This window comes from Pan troglodytes, chromosome 4, assembly GCF_028858775.2.
Source record: "Pan troglodytes isolate AG18354 chromosome 4, NHGRI_mPanTro3-v2.0_pri, whole genome shotgun sequence".
Classification (NCBI taxonomy): domain Eukaryota; kingdom Metazoa; phylum Chordata; class Mammalia; order Primates; family Hominidae; genus Pan; species Pan troglodytes.
Genome location: NC_072402.2, coordinates 171,433,422 through 171,450,821, shown reverse-complemented (window position 1 = coordinate 171,450,821; position 17,400 = coordinate 171,433,422). Strand labels below are relative to the sequence as shown.

At 48.2% G+C, this 17,400-nt stretch overlaps 2 long non-coding RNA genes across 2 annotated transcripts; one reads left to right on the top strand and one right to left on the bottom strand.

The window, feature by feature from the left end:
* Positions 1 to 6,360: 6,360 nt before the first annotated feature.
* Positions 6,361 to 11,029, bottom strand: LOC107974936 (uncharacterized). Its single transcript, XR_001718049.3, has 2 exons — positions 10,596 to 11,029; positions 6,361 to 6,575 (listed from the first exon to the last, which is right to left on the bottom strand). It is a non-coding gene; the product is annotated as an uncharacterized LOC107974936 (long non-coding RNA).
* LOC107974935 (uncharacterized) lies at positions 9,298 to 13,476 on the top strand. Its single transcript, XR_001718048.3, has 4 exons — positions 9,298 to 9,462; positions 9,544 to 9,635; positions 12,523 to 12,579; positions 13,021 to 13,476. It is a non-coding gene; the product is annotated as an uncharacterized LOC107974935 (long non-coding RNA).
* The last annotated feature ends 3,924 nt before the right edge of the window (positions 13,477 to 17,400 follow it).

Here is a 17,400-nt window from a genome sequence, read left to right as displayed (position 1 = left end):
ATAGCAACCAGGACTCCTGCATTCAGCCTGCTTTGCCACCCTTGGTTGGGACTGGATGGGTGTTGCTTGTCCTTTTTGCTATTCATGGCTTCTCGCTTTTTCTGAGCCAACCAAGGTCCAATCTCCCATATATCCTTTTCCTCGCATGTGTGTATGTGAAAGTGTGTGAGACAGAGTGCCTGTGTGTATGTATGAGTGTGTGAGTATGTGTGAGACTGCGAAGGGATGTGGGGTGGAAGGGTGTATAGAAGTGTATATATGGGCTGGGCACGGTGGCTGATGCCTGTAATCCCAGCACTTTGGGAGGCTGAGGTGGGTGGATTACCTGAGGTCGGAAGTACGAGACCAGCCTGACCAACATGGAGAAACCCCGTCTCTACTAAAAATACAAAAAAATTAGCTGGACGTGGTGGCACATGCCTGTAATCCCAGCTACTTGGTGGGCTGAGGCGGGAGAATCGCTTGAACAGGGGAGGCGAGGTTGTGGTGAGCCAAGATCATGCCTTTGCACTCCAGCCTGGGCAAGAAGAGTGAAACTCTGTCTCAAAATTAATTAATTAATTAATTAAAAAATAAGTGTATATATGTACATGTGTGTGGATGTGTGTGTGTGTGTGTTTTAACTGCAGTGACATTGGATAAGTCACTTAAACTCTTTGAGCCTCTTTTTTGTTGTTCATAAAAACAGACAAATGAAAAAAGCTCCTCCCTGCCCGGGGATGTGTGAACTCAGTGGGTAACATCTGTGGGCATTCCACATGGTGCTGGGCACATGGCAAGTGTTAATAAATGATACCTGTCACTTTCAGACTCTCTATCACTCAATCTCCTGACCAAGAATCTAGCTGTCAGTCACCTCTTAAGCTACATAAACTACACTCTGCTTTTATTCAGCTGGGGGTAGAGTGCAAAGAGGGGATATTTGTTGAAGGAATGGAAGAGACAGTTTTCTATGCTGACAGCATATCAGAGTGGCACATTTTCTCACTTCATTTTGTGTTTTATGTCCATTTTCTCACTGGATCCTCACTTCAGCCCTGTGTAGTTGCTTTAGTGATAACCAGTTTACAGATGGGAAGCTTGAGGCTCAGAGAACAACAGATCACACATCCAGCAAGTAGCAGAGCAGGCATTTGACTCCAGACCTGGGCACCTCAAAGCCACCGTTCCCTCTACTCTCCAACACTGAAGGATGGCCCTGGAGCCAGCCAAAATGCCTGTTGGGGAGGTTGTGTGCCAGGCAGGGGACACAGGATAACCAAAGGCCAGGAGAAGAGAGAAATAATATGTATGTGATTCAGGAACCCAAGGAGAATGTGAGGAGAGAAAGGGTGAGGCTTGAATTTAGGGTGAGGTTGAATTTTGCAGAGCCTTGAAGTCTTCATTGAGACGTTTAGGATTTATTTCAACAGAGAACCTAGACCAGATTTGAGTTTAAGCAAAGTGATTTTGACACATCCAATAAAAATGATCATAGAGCTACCCCCAAGGAAGAATCCTGGAGAAATAGCAGTGGCCTGGGCTGGGGCAGCTCTCGGAGAAGCTGGCTGGGAAAGCCACCACCCGCCAGGATCCTGCTGGAGCCTCATGCTGACCACCCGGCTCTAGGGCCCAGTTGCTCCCTCTCCATCTCTCACTGCTCGGAGCAAATGGATCTTGTGCTGCAGGCAATAACTTCAGGAACCCACTCAAATGTCAGTGGGGGATCTATGTTCCATGGCCACAGGGGCCTTCTGGAAAAGAGAGGTTTCCAGAAGCAGTGGGTACTGTGGCCAGTAGGAACACCCTAGCTGATTGCCATGATGACCAGTGGGGTGTTGCCTTTCCTTTCTGTGCTCCTATACTCCCTCTTCCTTCCTCCAGTACAAACTAGCCCCATGCTACTAGAAGGTACTCAATGACAGGCTGCCTCCTCTGGCTTTGAGTAAAAGCCTGAACTTGAGTTATTATGCTGCAGGGGAGGGAGAGAGCCAAGTGCCTTTGAGTGCAGTGAGACAGAGGGAGACTGACCAGGACTGGGTGGGGGTGGAAACTTCAGTGACCAATGGAAGTGGCTGAGTGGCACATTTAATTCAGGGAGGCTAGACCCTGGCACAGCAGTACAATAGATGCCTACCTATAGGGGCCCCCACAGAAGGGATGAGGAGAAGATCAGCAGTAGCCAAGTCTGCAAGGTTGGACTGAAGACTCATTTCAGGTGGGAGCTTCACAGATGGCGCATTGCCCTGAAGAAGAGGGGTCCTGGGCCAGGCGCGGGTGGCTCACGCCTGTAATCCCACCACTTTGGGAGGCTCAGGAGGGGGATCACTTGAGCTCAGGAGTTCATTACCAGCCTGGCCGACATGGCGAAACCCTGTCTCTACTAAAAAATACAAAAATTAGCTGGGTGTGGTGGCACACACCTGTAGTCCCAAGCTACTCCACTTTGGATTTTATGTCCATTTTGTCACTGGATCCTCACAAGAGGCAATAGAATCCCTTGAACCTGGGAGGCAGAGGTTGCAGTGACCTGAGATGGCATCACTGCACCCAGCCTGGGTGGCAGAGTGAGACTCTGTCTCAAAAAAATATAAAATAAGAGAGGTCCCCCCCATCTCATCTCACAACTGAGATCAATTTTTCAGCTACCTCAGCAAGAACGTGGAGTCGGGGTCAGATTTAATTAGACCTCAAGGAAATAAAATAATGTAACATTTCTTGTGCAGTCAAGTTTATGGAGTAGGATGCATATCCCAGGATCTTAATTAATAGGACATAGACATCGTCATAACAGTGAGGTCTTTATCAGGGACTATCTGGTTGCTAGAAATGACCTTTTACTAAGAAAAGTTTATATAAATGGGAACTAGCCATCAAGATTCAAAGCAATCTCACAACTGAGGCTGCAGAAAGTGGGCGGGGCTTCCAGAGAGCTAAAGTGTCCTCCCCATGTCTCGCTGGGGCTCCTGGGGTGCTGCCCTGCTTCTCTCCAATCACATGTTCCATCACCGTCTCTGCAGATCCGCATTGTCTGTAGGTTTTTTCTTCTTCCTTTTCCAGAAGTTCAGCCCACCTGGGATTTTAATGTACAGGGCTCAGATCTGGTCCAGCTCTCAGCCACCTCTGGGGGAGGCAGGAAAGTCAAGTGATAAAGACCCAGGTCATATTCTGTCTATGGAACTTTGTTACTGCAGGTGCCAGTGGAGCAGCATTGCAGCCAAATTGCAGCAATGCAGACAAACTACATCCACATCCCTCCTTTCCCCACCGATCTATCCCGTGTGTCCATGTTGCTGAGAAGAGGCCCGTGCTGAAAACGTCAACCAACAGATGCTAACGGTAGATATAGGCTCAAAAGATCTCAGGGAATGTCCTTCCCAATATATAAAACCCATGTTCACTTCACGCCTTAAATTCTTTATCTGCTGTGTCAGTTCCAAGAAATGTTTTGTTTCAGAGTTAGTAGAACTTATTTGGAATTTCCTATTGGAATTTCAGTCCATGGTATATAGTATTTACATAAACAAAATAATATAGGTTCCTCTAGAGATACCTTACAATTATTTTTAGTATATACTATATATACTAAAAATGGAAATATTTAGCTTCTGGTATATTTTTAGTATATATAATATGTACTATACTCAACTATATTAAATATGTATATTAATATATACTAAGCTATACTAAAATATTCCAAAAGCTAAATATTTTGATTTTTACTTTAAACTTTTTTCTTGGAGAATTGGGATGCGTCGTAACCAGCTACATGCCATAATCTGACAAACATGGTCCTTCATTAAACTTGATTTCCTCATCTATAAAATGGGTATACAAACAGAGCTTACTTTGCAGGGTTGATGTGAGAACGAAATAAAGTCAGCAAACACTAGTCTTTCTTCTTCTTATAACCTTGCATCTAAGGGCTAACACTATCTAATTGATCCAGGGCCTGGATCTCTTGGTTTAAATTCTCCAAAGGATTCATCTGATTGGCTGTGAAGTGTGTCTCTCCAGGGTCAGGAATCTTCCAGAGCCAGGTTGGAGGAGAAGGATCACGTGAAGCAAGCATGAGCACACAAGCTAACCTTGCGGCTGGTGGGGAGGGTGATTGCTGAGAAGCCAGGATAGGCAGGACTGCCACGGCAGATGCAGAATTGACAATAAGAAGATTCTAGAGTCCCAGAGCTGGAAAGGCAATTGAGACCATCTGGCCCAGTCTCTCCAGTTTTCCATGTTTAGAAACCAAGGCTCTGAGAAACATAGTGACCTACTTGAGTATTGACCTACACAGTGAATCAGAGGCAGGAGCTCTGCTCTTCCCACCCTGCATCCTATCTAAAGGGGCAGGAGGACTGCCAGGCAGGGAGGCCAGCCCATCACTCACCCTCCTACCTCACCATCTCAGAGCTCTGAGTTAGCTGGTGTTGCAGCCTCCTCCTGTCAACACCCTGGAATCCAGGCTGCAGGAAGTGCTCAGTCTCCTGGCCTTCTGCTGCCCAGCCCTGGCCACCTGTACAACCAGGTTCCACCCATTCCTTCCAGCTAAGCAGGTTTGATGGCCACATGCATGCCTCCCTCCATACCTTTGCTCAGGTAGTTCTCTTAGCTGGAATGCCCACCTTCTACTCCCCACCCTCCTGAGTTCCACAGACTCTGCTGGAGGCCACACCCTCTGAGAGGTCTTCCCTGACGCATATCCCTACCCTACTCCAACCTAACAATTTCTGTGTCTTTTTCTCTCTCTGCACTCTGTCAACTGCCACCTGCCCCATCCAGGGGGCACATAGTCACGTATTGCCTGCCAATTTTAATTCAATTATAAGTTCTCTGTTGAGGTTCAAAACCTTGTCTTAATCATTGCAACAACAAAGCACTCAGTGCTGTGCTGGGTGCCTGGAAGGTGGTCAGTAAACATTCGTTGAAGGAGTGAGTGAATGGAGTGAGTGAACAAAGTGAGCGATTGAGTAATTGATTGTCAGTTGGGAATTGGACCAGCAGGAGCCTTCCTGCTCCAGGATGTCCCGGGAAGGGTGGTGAGGTCCCTGCTTAGAGCAGTCCCGGCAAGTCGTTCACAGGGGCTGAATGCAAGCTCCGTATCACCTGCTGCTCACCACAGCTCACAACAGGCCCGTTATGAGGACACTGAGGCTCAGAGATGAAAGTGATTTGCCGGGGGCCGCCGGGGCAATGTGCACCTGAATGGGGATCAGGCTGCCGTCAGGCTGACTCCTTGACTTGGGCTCTGACCATCTACCCCATGCACAGATGCAAATGAGCAGGACACACTCTTGACCTTCAGGAGCACCTGGGGTGGGGGTTGTGGGGCTGGCAGAGTGTGGCTGGAGGCCAGCCCTGAAGAAACCATTGAAACCCAGGGGCCCGCACACCCCTGGGAAGGAAGCAAAACCAGGGGCAAGAGACCTCTCTCTCGGCATAGCAAAGTCTCTGGGTTCCCTTTGACCTTCAAAACCTCCCTATAATACAGGCAGGACGAGGGTCATTAAATCTGATTCACAGGATGGCAAAATGAGGGTCAGAGAAGTTGGTGGGTGGCCTTGGGAGCCACTCACAAAGACTAGATGGGGAACCAACTTTCCCAGCCTCCTTCCTAACCACCCTTCTCCCCACTGTCCTGTGGGGGAAACCCTGTTCCAGAGGGTCAGTCAACACTTGGTTCCCAAACACACTCTTCGTTATCCAGCTGCCTGGCCTCTGTTACCCCTGCCTGAATGCCCTTTCCCCACCCCAAACTCCGCTACTGCAGGGCCCAGCCCAGATCTCACCTCCTCTCCAAACTTTCCCAGGTCTCGTCTGAGTGAATTGCTCCATCGACCTCAAAGTCTTTCTCTCTATATCATACTATGATTTAGTACCTTTTAAAATAGGAACACAAGTGCCTGGCACAATGCCTGGCCCATCGTAGAGCCCGAGGCAGTATTCTCTGGAATGAAGTGGTACTCAGCAAAGTTTGGTGTAAAGAACGTGTGAATGAGTGAATGAACAAATCAACGGGTCTCTTGCCTACATTTCACTGCTGTTAAGGGGATTCATTTCGGTGAAGTAACCTCCAAAGCTCCCAGCACAGAGCTGGGCACAGAGTGGGTGGCTAGTCAGTGCTCGCTGGCATGAGTCGGTATGAGGCAATGCTGTCTTCTAGGCCACACCTAGCCTAGACTTCCTGACTGGGCCAAATGCCAGCATGAAGGCCCCAGCAGGCATATCGCCGGGGAGCTGCCTACAGATCTCCCAAAAGGAGCAAAGTCTGCGGCCCTGCCCACCTGCCCACCCCGTCCTGCTAGCTCAGATGCAGTCCATACTGCCCCAGCCTCCTTCCTGGGCATGCAGTCTGGGGAAGAAAAAGGAGGAGGAAAAATCCGGTTAAACCATATGGCAAAGCTGTTCTTTTAATCAGCAGTCGTGGAGCCCTGGAGCGGGGGCCAGGAGACGTGGTTGTGAAGCAGGCCACAACGGCTAGTGGACAGGGGCAAAGGCCCTGGCGTCTTCAGGATCTGGGTTCAAATCCTAGCCTGTGGGCTTCAGCTGTCGTGATGCCGGACAAAGCCCACTCCCTCTCTGAGGCTCGGATTCCTCACCTGTAAAATGCAATAACAGTAACTTGCCACATGCTGGTCTGCAGACAAAAACTGACTTGGGACAGGTTCTTACCCTATGCAACATAAACTAAAGACAAATTACTGTATCTCCATATGTGTGTGTATATATGTCAACATAATAGGTCACGAATTGCCCTCCCTTAAGAAGGATTGGCCCTTATTCTGTGATTATATTCTTTCTTTATTATTATTCTATTTTTATTACAGAAACAGGGTCTCATGCTATTGCCCAGACTGGAGTGCAGTGGCATAATCACAGCTCACTGCAGCCTTGAACTCCTGAGCTCAAGTGATCCTCCCACCTCAGCCTGTAGCTGGGACCATAGGCACACACCGCCATGCCTGGCTAATTTATGCTTTTTAGAGACAGTCTTGAACTCCTGGCCTCAAGCAATCCTCCTGCCTCGGCCTCCCAGTGCTGGGATTGTAGGCATGTGCCACCTCACCTGGTCCCTTCTTTGATGATTATTTTTTCAGTGGAAAGGACTAAGGGCCTTTGAGCTGTTGTTCCCTCTGCCTAGAGTCCTCCCCCACCCACCCCCACCCACAAAACTCACTGCCTCACTAGCTTCAGAACTTAACTCACACGTCTCCTTCTCAAGGACACCTTCCCTGATCACCCTATCGGAAATTGCCATCCAGCCACAGTGTGCCTTTCCCCCTTGCCTGACCTGTTTTTCCTCCATAGCACTTAGCCCATCTGACCTATGATTTAGTTCCTGCTTGGGCCACTGTCTGACTCTTCCCAAGAGGGCAGGGATTTTTGTCTGTCTTGTTCACAGCTGTATCCCAAGGCTTGAAAGAATGCCTGGCACAGAGTAGACCCTCAATAAGTATTTGTCAACTGAATAAACAATTGAGTGGATATTTGCTTTATAATGTCTTTCCATGGCAAAATAAAAAGTGAGCAGGCCTATGTCACCTCCCAAAATTGAGGTCTTGGAAAGGAGAGGATTTCACTGGTCTATGAGGTCCTTACATTACTGAGAAAATGGAGGTAAAAAAAAATGCAACAGGGACAGGCGCGATGGCTCATGCCTGTAATCCCAGCACTTTGGGAGGCCAAGGCGTGTGGATCACAAGGTCAGGAGATCAAAACCATCCTGGCCAACAGGGTGAAACCCCACCTCTATTAAAAATACAAAAAAAGAAAAAAAAACTAGCTGGGCATGGTGCTGCACACCTGTAGTCCCAGCTACTGGGGAGGCTGAGGCAGGAGAATCATTTGAACCTGGGAGGCAGAGGTTGCAGTGAGCCAAGATCGCACCATTGCATTCCAGCCTGGTGACAGAGTGAGACTTGATCTGAAAAAAAAAAAAAAAAAAAAAAGCAACACATATTATGGCACCTGGAAAAACTCACTGAACAGTAATAATTATTCCCCTCCTCCTCTGGTCCCCTTCCTCTCCCCACATTCAGTGTAAGGCCTTATCTGTCTCCAAACACTGCAGAACTTACAGGCCCATACCAGTTTTTCCCTGCACTAAGCCAGCAGCCCTCTGTCCTCTCATTTTGCTTCATTCATTGATTTTCTTTAAAGATCCTGACGACAGACCTGGCTTGGGAGAGCCAGCCAGATCTGTGAATGGGTCTGATGGAGGCCTGTCCTGCCTGGAAGACCTGGACACTGGTATAGGTGAGCCTGGTCAGGACTCCACAGCGTTCATGATCCCAGGTCACAGGTGAAAGAAATACAAGTTTTGCATGGGTTTGCTTGCTTTTCAGTTCCAGGCCTGCTGCTGAGGGAAGTCCAGGTGTCAAATACTAAGGCTAACTGTAGCCCTGGAGGTGCTGGCACCAGGCAGAAAGGTTTTACAAAGCTGATGACCCATATCCACTGGCCTTAGGAAGGGCAGGACCAGCTTTAGGACCCTGGGCCAGAGCCAGAAGGAAGTGCAGAGACCAAATTGGTTGACTCTGGGAAAGACTAAGGGCCAGAAACGTTGTGGGCCTTACTTCAGATCTCACTTGGAAATAGCAAAATTAAAAAGCTGATTTCCTGCCGGGTGTGGTGGTTCACACCTATAATGCCAGCACTTTGGGAGGCTGAGGCAGGCAGGTCATTGCAGGTGAGGCGTTCAAGACCAGCCTGTCCAGCATGGTGAAAGCTCGTCTCTACTAAAAGTACAAAAAAAAAAAAAAAAAAAAAAAAAAAATTAGCAGGGTGTGGTGGCGTGCACCTGTAATCCCAGCTACTCAGGAGGCTGAGGCAGGAGAATCATTTGAACCCAGAGGCAGAGGTTGCAGCGAGCCAAGATTTCGCCACTGCACTCAGCCTGGATGACAGAGCTAGACTCAGTCTCAAAAAATAAATAAATAAATAAATAAATAAATAAATAAATAAATTAAAACCCTGATATTCTTGCATCTCCAATTCCCTGTCCAGCACTCTCTGATCAGGGTAAGAGGGGCTCCAGCCCTGGGCCCTGCATTTTAGAAGGTCTTGCTCAGACACTGCCCCTCCCTGCAAGTGAGGAGTCTTGGGGAACAAAGGGCTGTGCCCAGTTGGAACTCACATGCCTCCCTTCCAGAGGACGCTCTGGGTTCCCAGGACCCTGGGGTTCCCCGTCCAAATGCCCATGCCCACTTCTGAGGCCTCCTGGACCTCTCCAATTTTCCCTAGTGTGGACCACATGGCCAGTGGGTGCTCCAGCCCTGAAGGCTGGACAAAGGGCAGCTGCTTTGTGGGACCTGGGTAGAGCTTGGCCACGTGGGCCGAGTGCCCGGTTTCTGTTTTTCTCCCGGTGCAGGAAAACATGAAGAATGGGGAAAGTAGCTGCCACATGCCAATGTGAAACTCCGAGGAGTCTAGCCATTCTGATCTGGCCTTCCAGGTCATTAGGAAGCTCTGCCATCATGTGAGGAGGTATGATATATTTTATCTAGCAGTTTGTTAGCTTGCTTTAAAACTTTTAATACTTAGACATTTGGTTTGTGACCCTGCCAGGGAAAGCCTGCTGTCTGGAGAGCACACTGGTCTCCAGCGTGGGGAGAGAGAGCACTTTCGGGCTTTGCTGAGGAGGGTCTTCAGAAAAAAGAGTAAGTGGGCATCTCCTCGCACAGGTGCTTGGCTTGCTAGACCTAGGGCCATTCTCACATCACCTTTTCAGCTGAGGAAACTGAAAGTCCCAAGGTCACGCAGCTGGGAATATATGACCAAATGGCCTTCACCTTCCCCTAAATGATGTTTCAAATGACAAAATAAGGGGACAAGGAGAGATGGTTTTGTCTTTCTTCTGGGGGCGCCTTCAGCACCTGCAGGCTTTCCTTCCTGCGCATCTGCCCGGCCACTTTGTCCAGCCAGCCCAGGTGTGCAGGGGCTGCGTGTCTTTCCACCTGGCTGCTGCAACAGTCCAAACCTCCACTGTTGATTTGACTTCCCAGAAACGAGCCTGATTTGGGGGCTCTGGGGTGAGAATGCAGGAAATATTGGGATGTGGTTTCCCAGAAAGTCACACATCCCTTTAGCTTTCCCAGAAAGTGCCGAGTCCTTGCTAAGACGATTTCCTATGGAGGGAGACACTGGGTCTGCATGAGTTTCTGTTTAATTGTTTTAGAGAAAATGATCTGGACCAGAGGGAATGAGTCTGGACCAGACCTCGACACTGCCCCAATTAAAGAACTTGAGAACACTGGTCCCATCTTCCCCTCTAATCTCCCCTCTTTCCATCGCCTCTCCCAGTGCCCTGGGCTCCACTTACAGGCCCCTGAGCAACCACTGCATTTTTGCACATGCTGCTTCCACCTAGGATGGATGGCTTTTCCCTCCTTTCTTCACCCCACCAGCTTTCTCCTTCAGGTGCCAGCATAGTCCCTGGCTCCTTGGGTCCCTCCCACTTGTCCCCCTGCTGTAGCTTTTATGCCTCCTCTGTACTTCCCAAGCTCTAGAGTGTCCTTCTATAAACAGACTCTGTGTACCGTACTGTGGGCTGATTGCTACCTGTCTGTCTCTTGTCATTGCTGGCAAGCAATTTGGGGTAGGGATTACGTTTTATTCACCTCTCTGTTCCAGTGTGCAGCTCGGACATGGAGGGCAGAAGGTGCTCAGGAAGGATCTTCTGCATGCAGGAGCCTCCTCTCTCAAAGGGTGTTCTCCAATCATGAGCTTATTTGCTGTTTACATGCCCGAGGAGGACTGACCTTAGCAGCTATGATGACCTCATTTATCACTGTGGATAAGCACTTGGCCAGGGTCTCGGCCAGCACCCCGGGCCCAGCCTCCTGGTCTACTCGTTTCTGGGGGTGGGGGCATCTGCCCACTGTCCTGAACTTTCCTCTGCTTGGGTAGGGACAGGGAGCCCCAGCAGCACTTGTTCCAGGATGACCAAGCAAATTGCAAGGTGGCATTTGGCCTTTTTCTCAGCGATTGCCAGACTTTGTCCCAGGGTGAGGAGGAAGCCAATGGAAGAGCTGGGGTGAGGAGATCAAAGACCTTTCCAGAGATTCAGGCAGGGGCCCAAACCAAGGGCATTTCCAGGCGGGCACTGGGACCAGCCCCAGGGACACGCCAACGCACTGCTGGGGCCAAGGGGAAAGGTTGGTTTCAAAACCACATGTGCGGCAGCCTCACCACTGAGTCATGCTTGTGAGGCCTGCTGGAGACCAAAGACAGGGGCTACGAGCTCAAAACCGCCTGGTTAGTGCTGACTCTTGATTTCCTGGCCTTCCACTTCCAAACCTTCCTTGGATGGCTAAACTCCTTCTGGAAGACACACCTGTTTTCTATATTTGCCTGGTATACCTCACTTCTTTGAGTGACAGCACCCCAGAGATCCCCTTCTCCACTCTCACTCCGTGTAGTTAAGGTGAGGTTGGATTCTCTCCTCTCTGCCCCCCCAACCCCCCTACCCCCAGCACTAAGGACCCAGGCTCAGCCAATCAGAATATCTCTCATGCCCATCATGGGCTCTAGGATGGGAGCATGATGGAAGAGTGGCCATTGAGGCTCAGTTCCAAGACTTTTGTGAGAAATGCTGGGGAAGAGACCCTCTCTTTTCCTATAGGGATTGCTCACTGTGCAAATATGCCAGCCTGGAACAGCTGGGGCCTCCATGTGCACAGTGGAGAATCAGAGAATCAGGTCACCCCACAGGAAAGCAGGACCATAATGGGGTAATAGGCAGAGACTCAGCCTCCTGGCCATGCACCTCTGAGCTATGTGGACTGATTCTTTTTTGCTTAAGCATGCTTTCGTTTTCATTTCATTTATTTATTTATTTTCAGACACAGTCTTGCTCTGTTGTCCAAGCTGGAGTGCAGTGGTGTGATTTCAATCTCAGCTCACTGCAACCTCTGCCTCCCCGGTTCAAGTGATTCTTCTGCCTCAGCCTCCTGAGTAGCTGAAACTACAGGCATGCGCCACCACACCAGGCTAATTTTTGTATTTTTAGTAGAGATAGGGTTTCACCATATTGGCCAGGCTGGTCTCGAACTCCTGACCTTGTGATCCACCCGCCTCAGCCTCCCAAAGTGCTGGGATTACAGGTGTGAGCCACCGCGCCCGGTGAAGCATGCTTTCAAGTGGGGTTTCTGTCAATTGCAAACAGAAGATTTCTGACTAATATTCCCTGGATAATATTTATTCTATCTTCCTCTCCATTCTTACTCTCTGCCATAGCTTAAGCCTCATCATCCACTTCCACATCTCCTACCTGAGATGATTTTAGTGGACTACCAACTCAGAATTACAATGGAATCACTGCAGTAGATGACTAACTGCTATTTGCATGCATGTTTTATTTGTGAATGTGACTTTACAAATCGATTTTCATGTCTCACTGATGAAGGCACCAAGCGTCAGGGAGACAAGGGACTTGTGTGCAGCCAGTAAGTAGCAGAGCTAAAATTTGAGCTCAGATCGTCTGACTCCAAAATGCATGCTCTTTCTCCACAGCTCACCGTCATGTCTTGCTTCTTTCAACTCTAGGTACTGCCAACAAGAAGGCCCAATCATGATCCTCCCACAACAAGAGCAGATTGTGAGGTAAGAACACTTTGATCCCTTGGGAACACAGAGCCATGAGTGTGGCCAGACTCTCTCAAATATCTTAGACTTCATGGCTATAAGGCACAAATTCTAGTTTTGGTTTATCCTTTTCCTCCTGCCCTCATCTGCCCTCCACTCAATTTCCAAACTCATCTTTAATTTTGTTGCCATGATCTCATGGGCCAGGCTTGGGTGACATGCCCATCACTGAGCAATCTCTCAGGTCAGGGGATGCGCTGTCCAATGGGGTTGCCTTGGGTCATATGCCCTGCCGTGCATTTCGGTCAGTCCTATTCAAGCCAGATGGATGGAAAGTGGGGAAGATGGTTCTCCAGAGGCAAATAAGGTGCTGTTACCAGGAAGGGTGGCCACTCCTTCTCACTCCCTTGCCTAAGACCTCAGCCACCCAAAGCAACAATTGTCTATTTGGTTCTATAGCATGGCAAGCTCTATGCTGAGCACTGGAAGGACAAAGAGAGATTGGGCACAGACTTCTCACTGATCCAGGTGATGAGGAGCTCACATCTGAGAGGATGTGACCATGGATGACCCACCAGAATGTCATGGGATCCAGCTACAGCCAAGGAAGCACAGAGCACCGTGGGAGCGATTTATTGTGCTTGGGGATGGGGAAGGGGACATGGGAGGAGCCATATTGAGAAAGTAACATGGGTACTTGGCTTCACAGAGTGTGGCCGCTTTCATCAGGAAGCGATGGTGGGGGAACAGCGTCTCTGGCGGAGGGAAGCAGCAGGTGCAGAGGTGCAGAGGTGTGCGGAGTCTGTCACATTCTGGGAACGGAGTATGGTTGGGTGACAATGCAAGACAGAGAAAGCAAGGAGGGAAGGAGGGGCCTAGCCTGAGGAATAAAGAATAATAAAAGCAGGAAAACAATTGCTAAGAGTTTGGATACCTTTTTCTGCCCTTTCATCTAAGCTTTGCTAGTCAGCCAAGAGAAAGCTGGCACTTCCCCTCCCCGAGCTTCCCTCGAAAGAGGAAGGGTTAATTCAGAACAAGACAAAGAAATGTCTGGGGACCTAAGTGTGAAAAGGAGAGACAGAGTCAGCCTGAAACCTGAAACTTAAGCAAGTGAAGGGGGCTGGAGAGGAGAAGAGCAAGCCAAGGAAGGGACAAGTCAGTAGCTGAATCCAATAAAAACTGCCACGTCTAGCCCTGCACTGGGCCTTGGGGCTATGGAGACAATAAGACAGGGCTCCTGGCCCTATGGCTCATAGGCTGCCTGGAGAGGCGCACAAGGACCCAGGCAAAGACAAACGAGTGGGCTGCGTTCAGTGGCAGCAGAAGGCCAAGGGGCTTAGGGAGCACCAGGAGCATCTGCTCCAACACAGGGTCTGGGAAAAGCCTTCCTAGAAGAGGGGACATTGGGGCTGGGCCTTAAAAAATGAATTGGAGTTTGCTACTTAGACACTGAGGAGCTCTTAATTCCCTGTATCCCACCTTGCACTGTGACTGGCCACACTGTACTGCCGGCCTACGTCTCTCCTTTCTCCTGAGCTCCATTGGGTGGAAACTGCAGCTGGCTGGTTCATTGAGTTATCTCCCATGCCTGAAAGGGCACCTGACATATAGAAGATGCTCAATTAATGTATGTGAGAGAACAGCCTGTGCAAAGGCCCAGCAGAGGGTGTAGACATGGAGCTTGGTACAAGGTGGGTGGAGCAGGTAGTGTCCAGGGCAGGAATGACCGTTTGCCTATCTGAGTAGTTTGGATTTTATCTTCTGAAAGGGGAGGAAGGTGATCAAATCTGCATTCATTCATTTATTTGACAAATACTTATCAAACACCTGCTATGTGCCAGGTATTGTATTAGGCCTTACGGATAACATGGGAACAAGACCAACTCCTTCTCCACGTGGAGCTTACATTCTCATGGGAAAATAGAGACCAACTTGTGAGCAATTCAAAAATCATACCTTGTCAGCCAGTGATGAAGTACTAGGTAGAAAAATAAAGACTGGTAAGAAGCTAAAGTGATGGTGGAAGACAAGGGAGGCTCAGTGGTAGGTGGGAATGTCTCAGATAGCATTGTCAGCTGCAGGGAACAGAAAACCTGCTCACAGCCACCCAACACGTAGCAGGTTATTTATATCTTGCAACAGGAAGCCGGAGAGGTAAGTAGTCCCAGGCTGGCTGGAGACTCCGTGGTGATATCAAGAAACCAGGCTCCTCCTTCCTGGTCCACCTCCTCAGCATTATCTCTGATGCTTTAACTCTTTTTTCTTTGAAATTGACAAATAATAATTATACATATTCATGGGGTACATAGTGATGTTTTGATACATATAATATATAGTGATCAGATCAGGGTAATTAGCATATCCATCGTCTCAAACCTTTATCATATCTTTGTGTTGGGAGCATTCAATATCCTCCATCTAGCTATTTGAAACTATATACTATATTATATATTAACTATAGTCATCCTGCAATGCTATAGAACACTACAACTTCTTCGTCCTATCTAGCCATCTAGTAATTTTGTATCCTTTAACAAATCTCTCTCTATCCTTTCCTTCTCCCTATTTTTTAATGAAGAGAATGAATCCATGTATGTTATATTTAAAAGTATATAATTGAAAACACTGAAGTTGATATCTTGCTGACATGTGAATTTCTCCATCCAGAAATATTCAGAAAAGCCTGATGCTCACAAAAATAACCAGCATGAGCCTTCTGGTGTGAAAAATAGGGGAAAGGGGCCAAAGCCACATCTGGGTGGATGTGATGTGTGATTGGATGGCACCTGATAGGTATATGTGTGTGCGTGCTTGTGTGTGTGTGTGTGCACGCATCCATGCAAGGTGACTGATTCCTATACTAAACTAATTCAGTGGAAGCAAGCCAGAAACGACCATGAGAATATAGCTCCCATCTCTACTCATCTCCCACAGAGAAACATGGAAACGTTTTAGGAAGAGCATCTGGCTTCCTAAATCTCATAGAATGGGAGCCGTGGGACAAGTCAACAGCTGCTGAGACATGGTTCTCAAAAGGATTGCTCTGGGACAGTGGGGAAGATGGATTTGGAAAGCAGAGTCTATAGGCAGGGAAATAAAACAGGCCTGGGAGAGATGGGGAAGCCTGGACTAGGGCAGGTGATGGGGATGAAGAAGAGGGGGCAGCTTTGAGAACGATGGGGGGAGAATGCTGGAACAGTGGCAGTTGAACTAACATAGAAGTGAAGGATGGCCACGGGGGTAATGGGACCCAAATGCAGCAGCAAGACTTGGCAAAGCTGCTTCTAGTCACCGATAATGTCAGGCTCTCCGTCAGAGAGTTGCTTCCAAGAGGCAAACCCCAAGAGTTCTCCAAGGAGTCCCTGCAGGGGCCTGAACTTCTTTTGTTGGTGATGCCAGCCAATGGTGGAATCCAAATACTCAGTACTCGGCACTCATTACTGCCTTGGGAGCCAATGGCACATTTGTTAAAAAATAAAAACACATAGCAGCAGCTCTTCGGGGAGTTTGGGGAAAGGCATATCAAGCAACCTGGGTCGCTGGACACTTGAGTGAGTGGGTCATGGTTAGTGGAGACTCCTTTGGGAGGTGGTGTAAATCACTCTAAAAAACTTAGGGCTATGACTATACCTTAGCAAGAAAGGGAGGTGGATTAGTTCCAGAAAGGTTTCTTTCCCATGCCTGCCTGCCTTTCTTTCTTTCCTTTCTTTCCTTTCTCTCTCTCTTCCTTCCTTCCTTCCTTCCCCTCTTTCTTTCTTTCTTTCTTTCTTTCTTTCTTTCTTTCTTTCTTTCTTTCTTTCTTTCTTTCTTTCTTTCTTTCTTTCTTTCTTTTGACAGTGTCTTGCTCTGTCATCCAGGCTGAAGTGCAGTGGCATGAACATGGCTAACTGTAGCCTTGACATCCTGGGCTCAAGGGATCCTCCCGCTCCAGGCCCCCATGTAACTGGGACCACAGACATGCGCCACCACATCTGGCTAATTTTTTTATTTTTTTTGCAGAGACAGGGTCTTGCTTTGTTGCCCAGGCAGGTCTTGAACTCCTTGGCTCAAGCGATACTCCCACCTCAGCCTCTCAAATTGCTGAGATTACAGGCATGAGCCTCTGTGGCTCACTGTATTTATTTTTCTTTAATGTAGCTAGTTAAACTGGTTTCAACTGATCAAATATCCACCCTTCCTGGGCCAGGCACTGTTCTCAGTCCTGGGGAACAAAACAGGCAAAAATCTTTCCTCTCAGAATTTAGATTTCTAGTAGGAGGAGACACCCCAAATCAAAAATAAACACTGTAGTCTATTTATAGTATGCTGGTTCCTTTTGTTTTTCTGTGTTAAGCAGGGCTCTTAGAACATATTAGAGCTAAATGTTGTGCACATACATTCTTTATTACATAATAAAGGATGTAATAAATAAGGATTTACACTTATAAATTATTCTACTTGTTTCTTCTTTAACCACAAAATCAAAAGGAGATTTGGCCTATGACACATGCCAGTCAATCAGTAATAGGCAACCTTTTGGGCTTCTGTTGCTCCTGTATTTTTCATTCAAGCATTTGAGAGAATTCAAGATGGATGCATTGAGGGCTCAGAAGCGAAATGTGCAAAGATCAGTCCATTGACAAACAAGACCCAGGGATCTCAAATCATAGACTCAGGTGGTACACATTCTCCACTACCTGCCTGAAACTACCTGTTCTATGCTCCAGACAAAGCTGGTTGTCACGGGTACACATGCATACGTCTCATGGAAAAGATATCATGAAGTGTACAGCTCTCTGTAGGTGACAAAGCATTTTTGCGTTTGTTATCTGACTCCACACTCCACATAAGGTTGCCAGA